The sequence below is a fragment of the Lontra canadensis genome, unplaced genomic scaffold, assembly GCF_010015895.1.
Source record: "Lontra canadensis isolate GAN:19392208 unplaced genomic scaffold, GSC_riverotter_1.0 scaffold48, whole genome shotgun sequence".
Classification (NCBI taxonomy): domain Eukaryota; kingdom Metazoa; phylum Chordata; class Mammalia; order Carnivora; family Mustelidae; genus Lontra; species Lontra canadensis.
The window spans coordinates 15,154,294-15,171,118 of NW_022631042.1; positions in this window are offsets into that span (position 1 = coordinate 15,154,294).

A 16,825-nucleotide genomic window follows, 5' to 3' on the forward strand; every position below is an offset into this window, starting at 1 on the left:
TGGCCGCCCTCCCAGGGCCAAGCTCCCTCAGCCCCCGCCGCCGCCACCAGGAACAGCTGAGACCCAGGAGCCTAGGCGCTAGCAGCGAGTAGCGCCTGCAGCGCCTTCTCAACGGGCTCTCTTGTGGGGGGGTGCGCAGATCAGTCCAGGGAGGAGGCGAGGGCGGCACCCAGGCGCCCGCTGGGGGGCAGGCAGTATGTGCAGAGAGATCCCCATGGGACTCTTGGAGCTGCTGCAGGGCTTCAGGGTGGACCTGGCGAGGGACCAGTCTTCGGAACCAGCCCTGCATCTGTCTCTTTGCTTGGCAGGGAGCCTGTTTTCCCCTCCCTCTCTTTCCATACCTCTATACCTACGTCTCATCTCTGTCTGTCAAAGGAAGAAATACAATCTTAAAAAAAAATAATAAAACACCTCTCAATATTCTTGTCGTTCATTAGGACCCCATGCGTCAACATTTTATTTTTCCTTATTGAATTGAAGGAATTGGTTGATTGATTGACGGATTTGACAGAAAGAGCGACACAGTGAGAGAGGGAGCCCAAGTTGAGAGGGAGTCCAAGCAGGGCAAGTGGGGGAGGGAGAAGCGGGCTTCCTGCTGACAGAGAGCCCCAGGCAGGGCTTCATCCCAAGACCCTGGCATAAGGACCCCAGGAGAGCAGATGCTTCCCAATGAAGGCACCCAGGTGCCCCACCCCATGATTAAATCTGTTTTTCACTATTCAATCCATTTGGCTAAGCAACACTTTTTGGGGTCTGCCTTCTCTGTGTAACACTAACACCTTGTGTTTTCTTCTGCACTTTTGTGATCACTGAGTTTTTTAGGAATCTTTTCATGTGTGTATTGGCTGATGGTTTTCTCCTTGGGATATTTCTGTTCGAGGATTTTAATTGTTTTTAAGTTACCTACCGTTCTTTCTTGATTTCCAGTTATCCTATCTAGATTTGGATACAGTTCCTTAGATGGTATCTCGATAGAGCCTTTCCTGGTGTTAGTCTTGTCATTTGGTGGGCAAGAGTTTTTGTTTTTAACCTTTGAATGAGTAGAGTCCAACTTCCCAACTTTCTTGTTTTTCCCGTTTTTGGTGTCCCGTTCCACTCGTCTCTGCCACATCCCCCAGATCCTAAAAATGTTTTCCTATTGTATCTTCCAGAAAATTTCCAATGTCCTCTTTCATATTTAGGCTACATCAGTCTGGAATAGCGTTTTAGGCTCTTAGGTTCCATGTGGATATTCACGTAGTTGAGCACTGCTTTGTCAACGTCTGCCCTTTTCTGTTTGTCTGTTTTCTCCGGTCATTTCAAGAGTCCTTTGGTAATCAATCCTATCCCATCAGATTCTCCTCTCACTCTCTTTCTCCCTCACTCTTGCTCTCACTTCTTTCTTCAGATTTGCTGGGGGATGACGAGTCCTTTACAAGTCCGTGCCAATAGAAGAATTGGCTTATCCACGTACACAGGCACTTGCTAGCTAGGAAACTGGGATTGCATGCAACCTCTCCATCAAGGTGGGGTCCATTGAACTTTACAATACCGATCATCCAATCTATGAACCTGTTCTATTCACCTAGGAAACATAGTAACCTATTAGACATCCCATTGATTTAGATCCTAAATTCCCCTGAGTCATCTTTGATGGTTTTCTGGGTGGAGGCGTGCTGGGTAGAGAATATAGAAAGTCTTTGGATAGATGAAGTCCTCGTTTTGGTGCTCTCATCAATAGGATTTTCAACCTTTGTTCAAAGGTCACAGAATTCCGATGACTTTTCCTGAATTTTTAACTTATATCCGAAGACTTTGAGGAATTCACTTCCTGATTCTAATACTTTGTACATTCTCTTAGAATATCTTTCTATACAAATATCACTAATTTTTTTCCAGGTGTTTTACCTTCAATGTTTCTTCCATCACTTCCTATACTCGCTAGGACATCCCCTTCTAGGTTGGTAGGAGAGATGTTCAATTTTAGGTGTCCGATAATACCGAATTTTGTTTCTGCCTTGATGATCTGATTCTGTATCTCCTAGAAGCAGAACATCATGATGTGTGTATGTGGGTATTGATGCAATCGAACCAATTTAATCTTTTCATTAGAGTATAGAAACCATTGACATTTCGTGAAATGACTGAGCCCCTCAATTTTTGACCATTGTCTTGAATTTTTTGAGCTTCATCCCATTTTAGATCCCCTTTTAAAAATACATTCTTTTCCTTAAATGTATTTAATTTAAATTTTTAATTTTAAATTTTGATTTAAATTTTAAATTTACATTAAATGTATTTAATTTAAATTCATTTAAATTTAATTTAAATATTTTTCCTTTAAATGCTGATAAATGCTGTCATCTCCCAAATCTCTGGTCACTTAAAATACATACAAAATGAGAGAAAGGAATGTAAACTTACAAAGAACCATTTCGCTTTTATAGGTCCTTCTGATAAAAGACTAGAGAATTTACTTTCACAAAAAGAAACAAGTTCAGGAGGAAAGAGTGGGATGAAAGTCACTTTCATCAACGTATAAAGAGATACTCAATACCAAAAACACTGTAAACTCCAAAAAGATGCCAAATGTTTATAAAAAATGGCAGACTATATTAGGTAACAATAACTTTCATGGAGATTGAGGAGGTAGAGTTGGTCAAATTCTTCAGGAGTCACCAAAAGGATGCGAATAAACTTGTAATGAAAGGAAAGAAGACTGAAATTGTGAACAAAAACGTTTTATTAGCCAAAAATAAATAAATAAAAGAATATATGTGTATGAATATAAACTATCCCAGTCCTAAACCCCAGCACCAGGGAGTGTGATCTTATTTGGAAATAGGATCCCTGGAGATGTAACTAGCTAAAATAAGGTCATATTTGAATAGACTGGGCCCCTAATTCAGGAGGACTTGTGTCCTTCTAAGAGGGGAAAATGGGGATACACAGATATGCACTGAGGGAGAAGGCCATGTGAAGAAGTCCAAAGCCAGAGCAATACTTCAAGCTTAAAGTGGGTTCTGAAACAGATCCTTCCTTAATACCTACAAAAGGAACATGGCCTACCAACAAATACTGTGACACTATCCACTTCTGTTGTTTCAGCCACTAGACTTGTGGTATCTTGTAATAGCATCCCTAGAAAACTAATACAAACTTTGTTAGAGGAAAAGAAACCAACAAGAAGCCCATGGGGAATTGGAAAAAAATATCTATCAGTATATATAGATATATCTATAGATATATCTATATCTACAGGTATATATAACTCCTTAAAACATTGAAAAGGAAAGCACATTTGTGAACCCTGTGAAAAGGAAAACAAACCAAAAACAACAAAAAAAAATTGAGCCCCAGGATTCACTGGGCTTTTCACCAGGAGGAGTTCTGGATGGTGGGGGTAGGGAGGAGATTCCAAGAAAAGATGGGAGTCTCATTGCTATGAGGAAAGAGAGATTGGATTTCAGGAAAGCTAGAGTGATGAAAAGGCCATGGGTTCCAGAAAGAAGGCAGTCAAGTAGAAAACAAGCTCTTGGAAATACACACTGGAGTCCACTTGAGTCCTGAAGCAGTGTGTGTCCAAAAAAAAGGCCCCAGATTCTAACAAAGAGTCAAGACAATTGAACCAGATAGTTGCAAAGACTCATCCAAGGCTAGAGGTCATTGAAGTTCCAACCAGCCAGAGGGAAGTGTTATTTTGGCTAAGTCAGAATATTCAGTAGAGACACGGTAAGGATCATGAGTGAGGAGTGGGATGAAATGATCACTCAAAGAAAGCTTCCTCTACAGATTCCCTCAACAAGTGGGAGAATAATTTGAGAAAGAGTCCGAATTACCTACTCATATCTCACTGCCCATATGACAGCCAATAATAGAAGGCAGAGAGCAGCCTCCCAATGACTCAGGTCATCTAGAGGAAGGCAGTTCAAAAGGGAAGAAGGAATAGATAGGAAAAAGAAAACATGACTAGCGAGGTAGTAGACTTCAAATTCAACATTGCAACAATGACCTTCAGAATGAACGACTAAAATTCTATCAAAAGAAAAGACCTAAATATGTCAGTGAAAAATAAACTCTACATAGAAGGATGCAGAGGATAGTCTAGATTTTGTGAAAAGAAAAAAGGTGAAAAGGGCTAGACTGTACCCAAATGAATCCTAAAAGTCTGATTGTCCTAGGTCTTGACCAGACACCATAGAAAGACAACCAATAAATGAACAGAGAAAGAAGACATTTCAGAAACACCAAGGATCCACTTAGAAAGAAATGGCCATCCTCAAGGTGTCTGCATCCCATGAGAGAACTCATTGAGATCAACCACATTCAAGCCCATAAAACAAGGCTCAAGAATTTTTTTAGAAAGATTTTCTTTCTTCGTATCAGAGAGAATGAGTGAGAGAGAGAGAGCATGAGAGAGAAGGTCAGAGGGAGAAGCAGACTCCCCAAGGAGCTGGGAGCCCAAGGGGGGACAAGATCCTGCAAGTCCGGGGTCATGACCTGAGCCCAAGGCAGTCGCTCAACCAACAGAGTCATGCAGGCTCCCATCTCCATAAATCCATGAACAACAGCTGAAGCGCACCTGGGAGGCACCATCAGTGAAGTGCCCAACTCTTGGTTCTGGCTCAGGTGGTGATCTCAGGCTCTTGAGATTGAGCCCTGAGGCAAACTCTGGGCTAGGGCAGACTCCACTAGGACTCTCTCTTCGTCCTGCCCTTCCAACCTTCCCCACCCACAGGGGCTAATTCTCTAAAACAAACAAGGAAAACCCTTCACAGAAATGAACAATTGTTGAGAGTGAGAGGGGTGGGGAGGGAAGCAACCTGCCCAGGGGGAGCGGGAGGAGCCCGAGATGGTGCCCGCCCTCCTAGGGCCAGCATCCCTAAGCTACCACTGCAGGGATCAGCTGAGCCCAGGGAGCCGCGGTGCTAGCAGCGAGTGGCGCCTCAAGCGTCTTCTGAGGGCTCTGCCTTGGCAGGACAGGGCAGCAGATCACTCCAGGGAGGAGGCGAGGGAGGTGACCAGGCAACCGCCTGGGGGGGAAGGGGCAGGCAGGATGTGCAGGGAGATCTCCACGGGACTGTCAGAGCTGCTGCAGGGCTTCACGGTGGACGTGGCCAGGCACCTGCCTGCGGACCCAGCCCTGCATCTGGCTCTTGGCTTAGAATGGAGCCTGTTTTCGCCTCTCTCTCTGCCTGCCTCTCTCTGCCTACTTCTCATCTCTGTCTGTCAAAGGAAGAAATACAATCTTAAAAAAAATAATAAAACAACCCTCAAGAGTCGTGTCGTTCATTAGGACCCCGTGCGTCCACATTTTATTTTTCCTTATTGAATTGAAGGAATTGGTTGATTGATTGACGGATTTGACAGAAAGAGCGACACAGTGAGAGAGGGAGCCCAAGTAGAGAGGAGGGAGTCCAAGCAGGGCAACTGGGAGAGGGAGAAGCAGGCTTCCTGCTGACAGAGAGCCCCAGGCAGGCCTTCATCCCAAGACCCTGGCATAAGGACCCCAGCAGAAAGCAGATGCTCCCCAATGAACCCACCCAGGTGCCCCACTCCATGATTAACTCAGTTTTTCACTATTCAATCCGTTGGATGAAGCAACACTTTTTGGGGTCTGCCTTCTCTGTGTTAACACTAACACCTTGTGTTTTCCTCTGCTCTTTTGTGATTACTGAGGATGTTAGGAACCTTTTCCTATGTTTCTTGTCTGATGGTTTTCTCCTTGGGATCTTTCTGTTCCAGGGTTTTCATTGTTTTTACGTCACCTACCTTTCTTTCTGGATTCCTAGTTATCCTATCTAGATGTGTATACAGGGCCTTAGCTGGTATCTCGATAGAGCCTTTCCTGGTGTTAGTCTTGTCATTTAGTGGGCAAGAGTTTTTGTTTTTAAACTTGGAATGAGTAGAGTCCAAATTCCCAACCTTTCTTGTGCTTCCCATTTCGGGGGTCCTGTTCCACTCATCTCTGCCACCTCCCCCAGATCCTAAAAAGTTTTTCCTACTGTATCTTCCAGAAAACTTCTGATGTCCTCTTGCGTATGTAGGCTACATCGGTCTGGAATAGCGTTTTAGGCTCTTAGGTTCCATGTGGATATTCACGTCCTTTCGCACTGCCTTGTCAAAGTCTGCCCTTTTCTGTTTGTCTGTTTTCTCCGGTCATTTCAAGAGTCCTTGGGTAATCAATCCTATCCCATCAGATTCTCCTTTCACTCTCTTTCTCCCTCACTCTTGCTCTTGCTTCTTTCTTCACATTTGCTGGGGGATGACGAGTCCTTTACAAGTCCATGCCAATAGAAGAATTGGCTTATCCACGTACACAGGCACTTGCTAGCTAGGAAACTGGGATTGCATGCAACCTCTCCATCAAGGTGGGGTCCATTGAAACTTTACAATAGCGATCATCCAATCTATGAACTTGTTCTATTCACCTAGGAAACATAGTAACCTATTGGACATCCCATTGATTTAGATCCTAAATTCCCCTGAGTCATCTTTGATGGTTTTCTGGGTGGAGGCGTGCTGGGTAGAGACTGTAGAAAGTCTTTTCATAGATGAAGTCCTCATTTTGGTGCTCTCATCAATAGGATTTTCAACCTTTGTTCGTAGGTCACAGAATTCCAATGCGTTTCTCTGCCTTTTTAACTTATATCCGATGACTTTGAGGAATTCACTTCCTGATTCTAATACTTTGTACATTCTCTCAGAATATCTTTCTATACAAATTTCACTCATTTTTTTCCAACTGTTCTACCTTCAGTGTTTCCTCCATCACTTCTTCTACTCGCTAGGATGTCCCCTTCTAGGTTGGTAGAAGAGTGGTTCAATTTTAGGTGTTCGATAATACTGAATTTTGTTTCTGCCTTGGTGAGCTGATTCTGTATCTCCTAGAAGCAGCACATCATGATGTGTGTATGTGGGTATTGATGCAATCGAACCAATTTCATCTTTTCATTAGAGTATAGGAACCACTGACATTTCATGAAATGACTGAGCTCCTCCAGTTTTGTCCATTGTCTTGCAATTTGCTTGCTTCATGCATTTATAGATCCCTTTTCAAAAATACATTGTTTTCTTTAAATGTATTTAATTTAAAATTTTAATGTTAAATTTTCAATTTAAATTAAAGGAATTTAATTTAAATTGATTTAAATGTAATTTAATTGTTTTTCTTTTAAATGTTGATCAATGCTGTCAGCCCCCAAATCTCTTGTCGTTTTACATACATACAAAATGAGATAAAGGAATGTTGACTTACAAAGAAGAACCATTTAGATTTTATAGGTCCTTCTTTTAAAGGACTAGAGAATTTACTTTCCCAGAAAGAAACAAATTCAGAAGGAAAGAGTAGGATGAAAGTCACCTTCGTCAGCCTATAAACAGATACTCAATACCAAAAAAACTGTAAATGCCAAAAAGATGCCCACTGTTTTCTAAAAAAAAAAAAAAAATGGCAGACCATTTAAGGTAACAATAACTATCATGGAGATTGAGGAGGTAGAGGTGGTCGAATTGTACAGGGGGCACCAAAAGCATGCGAAGAACCTTGTAATGAAAGGAATGAAGACTGAGATTCTGAACAAAAATGTTTTATTAGGTGACAAAAATAAATGAATGAATAAATAAATAAATAAATAAAAATTTAAATATATATATATATATATATATATACACACACACACATATGTGTGTGTGTATGTTGTGTGTGTGTATGCATATAAACGATCCCAGTCCTAAACCTGAACACCTGGGTGTGTGACCTTATTTGGAAATAGGGTCCCTGGAGATGTAACAAACTAGGATAAGGTCATATTTGAATAGACTGGGCCCCTAATTCAGGAGGACTTGTGTCCTTCTAAGAGGGGAAAATGGGGATACAGAGATAGGCACTGAGGGAGATGGCCATGTGAAGAAGTCCAAAGCCAGGGCAATCCTTCAAGCTGCGAGAGGGACCTGGAACAGATCCTTCCTTCATACCTACAAAAGGAGCATTGCCTACGAACATTGTAGCCTCTAAAACTGTGACACTGTCCACTACTGTTGTTTCAGCAACTAGGCTTGTGGAATCTTGTAATAGCACCCCTGGAAAACAAATACAAACCTTCTTTGAGGAAAAGAAACCAACCAGAAGCCCATGGGAAATTGGAAAAAATAATATCTATCTATCTATCTATCTATCTATATGTCAAAATCTACATATAGATATCTATATATACATATATATCTAGCACTTGAGAACACTGAAAAGGAACGCACATTTGTGAACCCTGTGAAAAGGAAAACAAGCCAACAAAAAAAAACTGAGCCCCAGGATTCACTCGGCTTTTCACATGGAGGAGTTCTGGATGGTGGGGGTAGGGAGGAGATTCCAAGGAAAGGATGGGAGTCTCACTGCTGTGAGGAAAGAGAGATTGGATTTCAGGAAGGCTAGAGTGATGAAAAAAGGCCATGGGTTCCAGAAAGAAGGAAGTCAAGTAGAAAACCTGCTCTTGGAAATCCACACTGGAGTCCTCCTGAGTCCTTGCTCTATAGGAAGCAGTGTGTGTCTAAGAAAATGCCCCAGGTTCTAACAAAGAGTCAAGGTAAGTGAACCCGATGGTTGCCAAGACTCATCCAAGGCTAGAGGTCATTGGAGTTCCAACCAGCCAGAGGGAAGAGTTCTTTTGGCTAATTCAGATTATTCAGAACAGACCCGGTAAGGATCATGAGTGAGGAGCGGGATGAAATGATCCCTCAAAGAAAGCTTCCTCACAGATTCCCTCAACCAGTGGGAGAACAATTTGAGAAAGAGTCCAAATTACCTACTCATATCTCACTGCCCGTGTGACAGCCAATGATAGAAGGCAGAGAGCAGCCTCCAAATGACTCAGGTCATCGAAAGGAAGGCAGTACAAAAGGGAAGAAGGAATAGACGGGAAAAAGAAAACACGACGAGCGAGGGAGGAGACTTCAACTTCCACATTTCAACAATGACCGTCAGAATGAATGACTACAATTTTATCGAAAGAAAAGACCTCGATATGTCAGTGAAAAATAACCTATACATCGAAGGATGCAGAGGATAGTCTAGATTTTGTGAAAAGAAAAATGATGAAAAGGGCTAGACCGTACCCAAACGAATCCTAAAAGGCTGGTTTTCCTAGGCCTTGACAAGAGACCATAGAAAGACACTCGATAGAATGAACAGAGAAAGAAGACCTTTCAGAACAACAAAGGATCCATTTAGAAAGTCTTGGCCATCCTCAAGGTGTCTGCATCCAATGAGAAAACTCATTCTTGAGATCAACCACATTCAAGCCCATCAAACAAGGCTCAAGAAATTTCTTGGAAAGATTTTCTTTCTCGATTTGAGAGAGAATGAGTGAGAGAGAGCATGAGAGAGGAGAAGGTCAGATGGAGAAGCAGACTCCCCAAGGAGCTGGGAGCCCAAGGCGGGAGGAGATCCTGCAAGTGTGGGGTCATGACCTGAGCCCAAGGCAGTAGATCAAGCAACAGAGCCACGCAGGCGCCCATCTCCAGAAATTGGTCAACACCAGCTAAGGCGCACCTGGGCGGCACCCTCAGTGAAGAGCCCAACTCTTGGTTCTGCTCAGGTGGTGAACTCAGGCTCTTGAGATTGAGCCCTGAGGCAAGCTCTGGGCTCAGGGCAGATTCCACTCAGACTCTCTCTTGGTCCTGCCCCTCCCACCTCCCCCACTCAAGTGTGGTGTGCTCTTTCCCTAAAACAAACAAGGAAAACCCTTCACAGAAATGAACAATGGTTGAGAGTGGGAGGGGTAGGGAGAGAAGCGAGCGGCCCCAGGGCGTGCGGGAGGAGCCCGAGATGGTGCCCGCCCTCCCAGGGCCAAGCTCCCTCTGCCTCTCCCGCCACCGCCGCCACCGCTGCCGCCGCCTGGAGCAGCTGAGCCCCGTGAGCCCTGGCGCTAGAACTGAGGAGCGCCTCCGGCGCCTGTTGAGCGCGCTCGCTTGGGGGGGCGGGGCCGCAGATCGGTCCAGGGAGGAGGCGAGGGCGGCGCCCAAGCGCTCCCTTGCACGGGAGAGGCAGGCAGGGTGTGCAGGGAGATCCCCACGGGACTGTCAGAGCTGCTGCAGGGCTTCACGGTGAACGTGGCCAGGCACCCGCCTGCAGACCCAGACCTTCATCTGGCTCTTGGCTTAGCAGGGAGCCAGTTTTCCCCTCTCTCTCTGCCTGCCTCTCTCTGCCTACTTCTCATCTCTGTCTGTCAAAGGAAGAAATACAATCTTAAAAAAAAAATAATAAAACAACCCTCAAGAGTCGTGTCGTTCATTAGGACCCCATGCGTCCACATTTTATTTTTCCTTATTGAATTGAAGGAATTGGTTGATTGATTGACGGATTTGACAGAAAGAGCGACACAGTGAGAGAGGGAGCCCAAGTAGAGAGGAGGGAGTCCAAGCAGGGCAACTGGGAGAGGGAGAAGCAGGCTTCCTGCTGACAGAGAGCCCCAGGCAGGCCTTCATCCCAAGACCCTGGCATCAGGACCCCAGCAGAAAGCAGATGCTCCCCAGTGAACCCACACAGATGCCCCACTCCATGATTAACTCAGTTTTTCACTATTCAATCCGTTGGATGAAGCAACACTTTTTGGGGTCTGCCTTCTCTGTGTTAACACTAACACCTTGTGTTTTCCTCTGCTCTTTTGTGATCCCTGAGGATGTTAGGAACCTTTTCCTATGTTTCTCAGCTGATGGTTTTCTCCTTGGGATATTTCTGTTCCAGGGTTTTCATTGTTTTTACGTCACCTACCTTTCTTTCTGGATTCCTAGTTATCCTATCTAGATGTGTATACAGGGCCTTAGCTGGTATCTCGATAGAGCCTTTCCTGGTGTTAGTCTAGTCATTTGGTGGACTAGAATTTTTGTTTTTAAACTTGGAATGAGTAGAGTCCAAATTCCCAACCTTTCTTGTGCTTCCCGTTTCGGGGGTCCTGTTCCACTCATCTCTTCCCCCTCCCCCAGATCCTAAACATGTTTTCCTATTGTATCTTCCAGAAAACTTCTGATGTCCTTTTTCGTCTTTAGGCTACATCAGTGTGGAATAGCATTTTAGCTCTTAGGTTCCCTGTGGATATTCACATCCTTTCCCACCACCTTGTCAAAATCTGTTCTTTTCTGTTTGTCTGTTTTCTCTGGTAATTTCAAGAGTCCTTTTGTAATCAATCCTATCCCATCAGATTCTCCTCTCATTCTCTTTCTCCCTCACACTTGCTCTCGCTTCTTTCTTCAGATTTGCTGGGGGATGACGAGTCCTTTACATGTCCATGCCAATAGAAGAATTGGCTTATCCACGTACACAGGCACATGCTAGCTAGGAAACTGGGATTGCATGCAACCTCTCCATCAAGGTGGGGTCCATTGAAACTTTACAATAGCGATCATCCAATCTATGAACCTGTTCTGTTCACCCAGGTAACATAGTAACCTATTGGACATCCCATTGATTTAGATCCTAAATTCCCCTGAGTCATCTTTGATGGTTTTCTGGGTGGAGGCGTGCTGGGTAGAGACTGTAGAAAGTCTTTGGATAGATGAAGTCCTCGTTTTAGTGCTCTCATCAATAGGATTTTCAACCTTTGTTCGTAGGTCACAGAATTCCAATGCGTTTCTCTGCCTTTTTAACTTATATCTGAAGACTTTGAGGAATTCACTTCCTGATTCTAATACTTTGTACATTCTCTGAGAGTATCATTCTATAGAAATTTCATTCATTTTTTCGAGCTGTTATACCTTCAGGGTTTCTTCCATCACTTCTTCTACTCGCTAGGAGGTCTCCTTCTAGGTTGATAGAGGAGTTGTTCAATTTTAGGTGTTCAGTACTATTGAATTTCGTTTCTGCCTTGGTGGGCTGATTCTGAATCTCCTAGAAGCAGCACATCGTGATGTGTGTATGTGGGTATTGATGCAATCAAACCAATTTCATCTTTTCATTAGAGTTTAGAAACCATTGACATTTCATGAAATGACTGAGCTCCTCCATGTTTGTCCGTTGTCTTGCAATTTGTATGCTTCATCCTTTTTTGATCCCTTTTTAAAAATACATTTTTTCTTTCAATGTATTTAATTTAAAGTTTAAATTTTAAATTTAAATAAATGTATTTAATTTAAATTGATTTAAATGTAATTTAATTGTTTTTCTTTTTAAGTGCTGATCAATGCTGTCAGTCCCCAAATCTCTGGTCATTTACATACATACAAAATGAGAGAAAGGAATGTTCACTTACAAAGAAGAACCATTTAGCTTTTATAGGTCCTCCTTTGTAAAGACTAGAGAATTGACTTTCCCAAAAAGAAACACATTGAGAAGGAAAGAGTAGGATGAAAGTCACCTTCCTCAGCCTATAAACAGATACTCAATATCAAAAAAAGTGTAAACTCCAAAAAGATGCCCACTGTTTTCTAAAAAAAAATGGCCGACGACTTTAGGTAACAATAACTTTCATGGAGATTAACAGAGAGAGGTGGTCGAATTGTACAGGAGGCACCAAAAGCATGCGAAGAACCTTGTAATGAAAGGAAGGAAGACTGAGATTCTGAACAAAAATGTTTTATTAGGCAAAAATAAATAAATAAAAATAAAAAGAATATATATATATATATATATATATATATATACACACACACACACATATATGTGTGTGTGTTTGTGTGTGTGTGTGTGTGTGTCTGTCTGCATATAAACTATCCCAGTCCTAAACACTGGGACCTGGGAATGTGACCTTATTTGGAAATAGGGTCCCTGGAGATTTAACTAGCTAGGATAAGGTCCTATTTGAATAGACTGGGCCCTAATTCAGGAGGACTTGTGTCCTTCTAAGAGGGGAAAATGGGGATACACAGATAGGCACTGAGGGAGAAGGCCATGTGAAGAAGTCCAAAGCCAGGGCAATACTACAAGCTGGGAATGGTGCCTGGAACAGATCCCTCCTTCATACCTACAAAGGGAGCATTTCCTACCAAAATTGTCGCCTCTATAACTGTGACACTGTCCACTTCAGTTGTTTCAGCCACTAGTCTTGTGGAATCTTGTAGTAGCACCACTGGAAAACAAATAAAAACCTTCTTTGAGGAAAAGAAACCAACCAGAAGCCCATGGGGAATTGGAAAAAAAAAACTATCTATCCATATATCTATATCTATATATATATATATATACCTAACTCTTTAGAACATTGAAAAGGAATGCACATTTGTGAACCCTGTGAAATGGAAAACAAGCCATCAAAGAAAACTGAGCCCCAGGATTCACTGGGCTTTTCACCTGGAGGAGTTCTGGATGGTGGAGGTAGGGAGGAGATTCCAAGGAAAAGATGGGAGTCTCAGTGTCATGAGGAAAGGGAGATTGGATTTCAGGAAGGCTAGAGTGATGAAAAGGCCATGGGCTCCAGAAGGAAGGAAGTCAAGAAGAAAACATGCTCTTGGAAATTCACACTGGAGTCCTCTTGAGTCCTTGCACAATAGGAAGCAGTGTGTGTCTAGGAAAATGCCCCAGGTTCTATCAAAGAGTAACACAAGGGGACGACTAGTGCAGGGGCGCATGCTCCATTCTGAGAAAGGAGTCTGGGCAGAAGGCAGGCCTGTCCTGTGCCTCTAGGCTCAAGGTGACAGCAGGTCCTTGGCCCCCTGTCCCTGGGGCAGCCTTTGCGGGTCCACCAGGCGCCCGACCCTGAACTCGCAGAAGAGTTCCCTAGAGGAACGGTCAGTCAGCTACTGTCTTCCTCCAGGATGTGGCAGCGTTTGTGGTGGCAGGGGTGGCCGGGGAGGAATGGGGAAAGTCCCCCACAGGGTCTCCATCCCAGGGCGTGGGCGGTGTTCAGTGCTCCGGTCACCTCGCCACTCCTCTGGGAAATATACAGGCCTATTCTTGAGTCTGCCTGAACGCGAGAGGAAAAGGCCAGGCCCTGGCCAATCCTGGAGCAGCCAGTCTGTGCAGAGTGCCACCTTGGGCGATGCACGCTGCTGCAGGGACGAGACTATGTCTCCAGACGTGGGTGAGGCAGGGTGAGCCCAGGGCGTGAAACTGGGCCCTGGGAAAGCAAGGCCCAAGAGACACCAACTCTCCCACAACACTTCTTCCCTTACGCGAGAGAGTGAACGCCCAAAGCCTTGCTGGGATGCATCATCGAAGTGCAGTTCGTGCCAAGTGGGAAAACCGCTCCAAAAGCTCAGCATTCGCTGGGAAACAAGAGTCGGGTCTTTTGGCTGCTGCTGCTTGCCTGAGCCAAGTGCTCCGCAGTGCGGCATGAGAAACCACCCCAGAAAGAAACCTTCTTTGCCCGGATATCCTGTCTACCTGAGAGAGAAGCGTGTTGGCTCCCGTGGTAGCAGCCTTAAGGAACGGGACAAGCCTGTCACCACGGTCCCCAGAGCTTGTCTGGGGAGAACACGGAACACCTCCCCAGGAGTACAGAGGTGCCCTTGACATTGCATTCGGGAAAGTGACGTGAAGCAGGAGAGCCAGCCCTCTGAGGAACAGCGGGCCAGTGGCAAGACCAGTGTCACCCACTCCCTCTGCAGAGAAACAGAAGACGGGCTGCTCAGGAAACACGAGGGCACGACTAGGCCAGGGGCTCTTGCTCCACTCTGAGAAAGGAGTCTGGGCAGAAGGCAGGCCTGTCCTGTGCCTCGAGGCCCAAGGTGACAGCAGGTCCTTGGCCACCTGTCCCTGGGGCAGCCTTTGCGGGTCCACCAGGCGCCCGACCCTGAACTCGCAGAAACAGCTCCCTAGAGGAACGGTCAGTCAGCTACTGTCTTCCTCCAGGATGTGGCAGCGTTTGCGGTAGCAGGGGTGGCCGGGGAAGGAATGGGGACAGTCCCCCACAGGGTCTCCATCCCAGGGTGCGGGCAGTGTGCAGTGCTCCGGTCGCCTTGCCTCTCGTCTGGAAAAGGCATGGGCCTGTTTCAGCGTCCGCCTGAATGCGAGAGGAAAATGCCAGGCCCTGGCTAACACTGGAGTAGCCAGTCTGTGCAGAGTTCCACCCTGGGCGACGCACACTGCTGCAGGGACGAGGGTACATCTCCAGACGTCATTTGGAGGCTTCTCTCTGCATTCTATTATTGGCTGTCAAACGGGCAGTGAGATATTAGTAGGTAATTACTGACACTTTCTCAAATTGTACTCTCAAATGTTGAGGGAATCTGTAGAGGAAGCTTTCTTGGAGGGATCATTTCGTCCCGCCCCTAACTCATGATTCTTCCTGGGTCTGTCCTGAATATTCTGACTTATCCAAAAGAACTCTTCCCTCTGGCTGGTTGGAACTCCAATGACCTCTAGCCTTGTAGGAGTCTTGGCAACCATCTGGTTCAGATGCCTTGACTCTCTGTTAGAACCTGGGGCATTTTCTTAGACACACTCTGCTTCCTATTGAGCAAGGACTCAAGAGGACTCCAGTGTGTATTTCCAAGAGCATGTTTTCTACTTCACTTCCTTCTTTCTGGAACCCATAGCCTTTTCATCACTCTAGCCTTCCTGAATTCCAATCTTTCTTTCCTCACAGCAGTGAGATTCCCATCTTTTCCTTGGAATATCCTCCCTACCCCCACCATCCAGAACTCCTCCAGGTGAAAAGACGAGTCAATTCTGGGGCTCAGTTTTTTTTTTTTTTGTTTGTTTGTTTTTTTGTTTGCTTGTTTCCCTTTCCATAGGGTTCATAAATGTGCATTCCTTTTCAATGTTTTAAGGAGTTATATAGATATAGATATCTATATATAGATAGAATTTTTTTTTCTTTTCGATTCCCCATGGGCTTCTGGTTGGTTTCTTTTCCTCTAAGAAGATCTGTATTTGTTTTCAAGGGGTGCTATTAAAAGATACCACAAACCTAGTGACTGAAACAACAGAAATGGACAGTGTCACAGTTCTAGAGGATACAATGTTGGTAGGCAATGCTCCTTTTGTAGGTATTAAGGAAAGATCTCTTCCAGGCCCCTCTCCCAGCTTGAAGGATTGCCCTGTCTTTGACCTTCTTCACATGGCCATCTCCCTCAGTGCTTATCTGTGTATCCCCATTTTCCCTCTTAGAAGGACACAAGTCATCCTGAATTAGGGGCACAGTCTATTCAAATAGGACCTTATCCTAGCTAGTTACATCTCCAGGGACCCTATTGCTAAATAAGGTCACGCTTCCAGGTGCTGGGGATTAGGAAAGGGATATTTTAAATGCACAAACACACACACACACATATGTATATATATATATATATATATATATATATATATATATACTTAATTATTTTTGCTTAATAAAACATTTTTGTTCAGAATCTCAGTCTCCCTTCCTTTCATTACAAGGTTCTTCGCATGCATTTGGTGCTTCCTGAACAATTCGACCACCTCTACCTCCTCAATCTCCATGAAAGTGATTATTACCTAAAGTCGTCTGCCACTTTTTTAAAAAGAGTTGGCATCTTTTTGGAGTTTACAGTTTTTTTGGTATTGAGTATCTGTTTATAGGCTGATGAAGGAGACTTTCCTCCTACTCTTTCCTTCTGAATTTGTTTCTTTTTGGGAAAGAAATTCTCCAGTCCTTTAAAGGAAGGACCTATAAAAGCTAAAGGGTTCTTCTTTGTATGTCTACATCCCCTTTTCTCATTTTGTATGTATGTAAATGACCAGAGATTTGGGGACTGACAATATTTATCAGCATTTAAAAGAAAAACATTTCAATTCAATTTAAATTAAATTTAAATACATTTAATTTAAATTGAAAATTTAAACTTTAAATTAAATACATTGAAAGAAAAAATTGTATTTTTAAAAAGGGATCTAAAAAGGGATGAAGCAAACAAATTGCAAGACAACGGACAAATATTGAGGAGCTCAGTCATT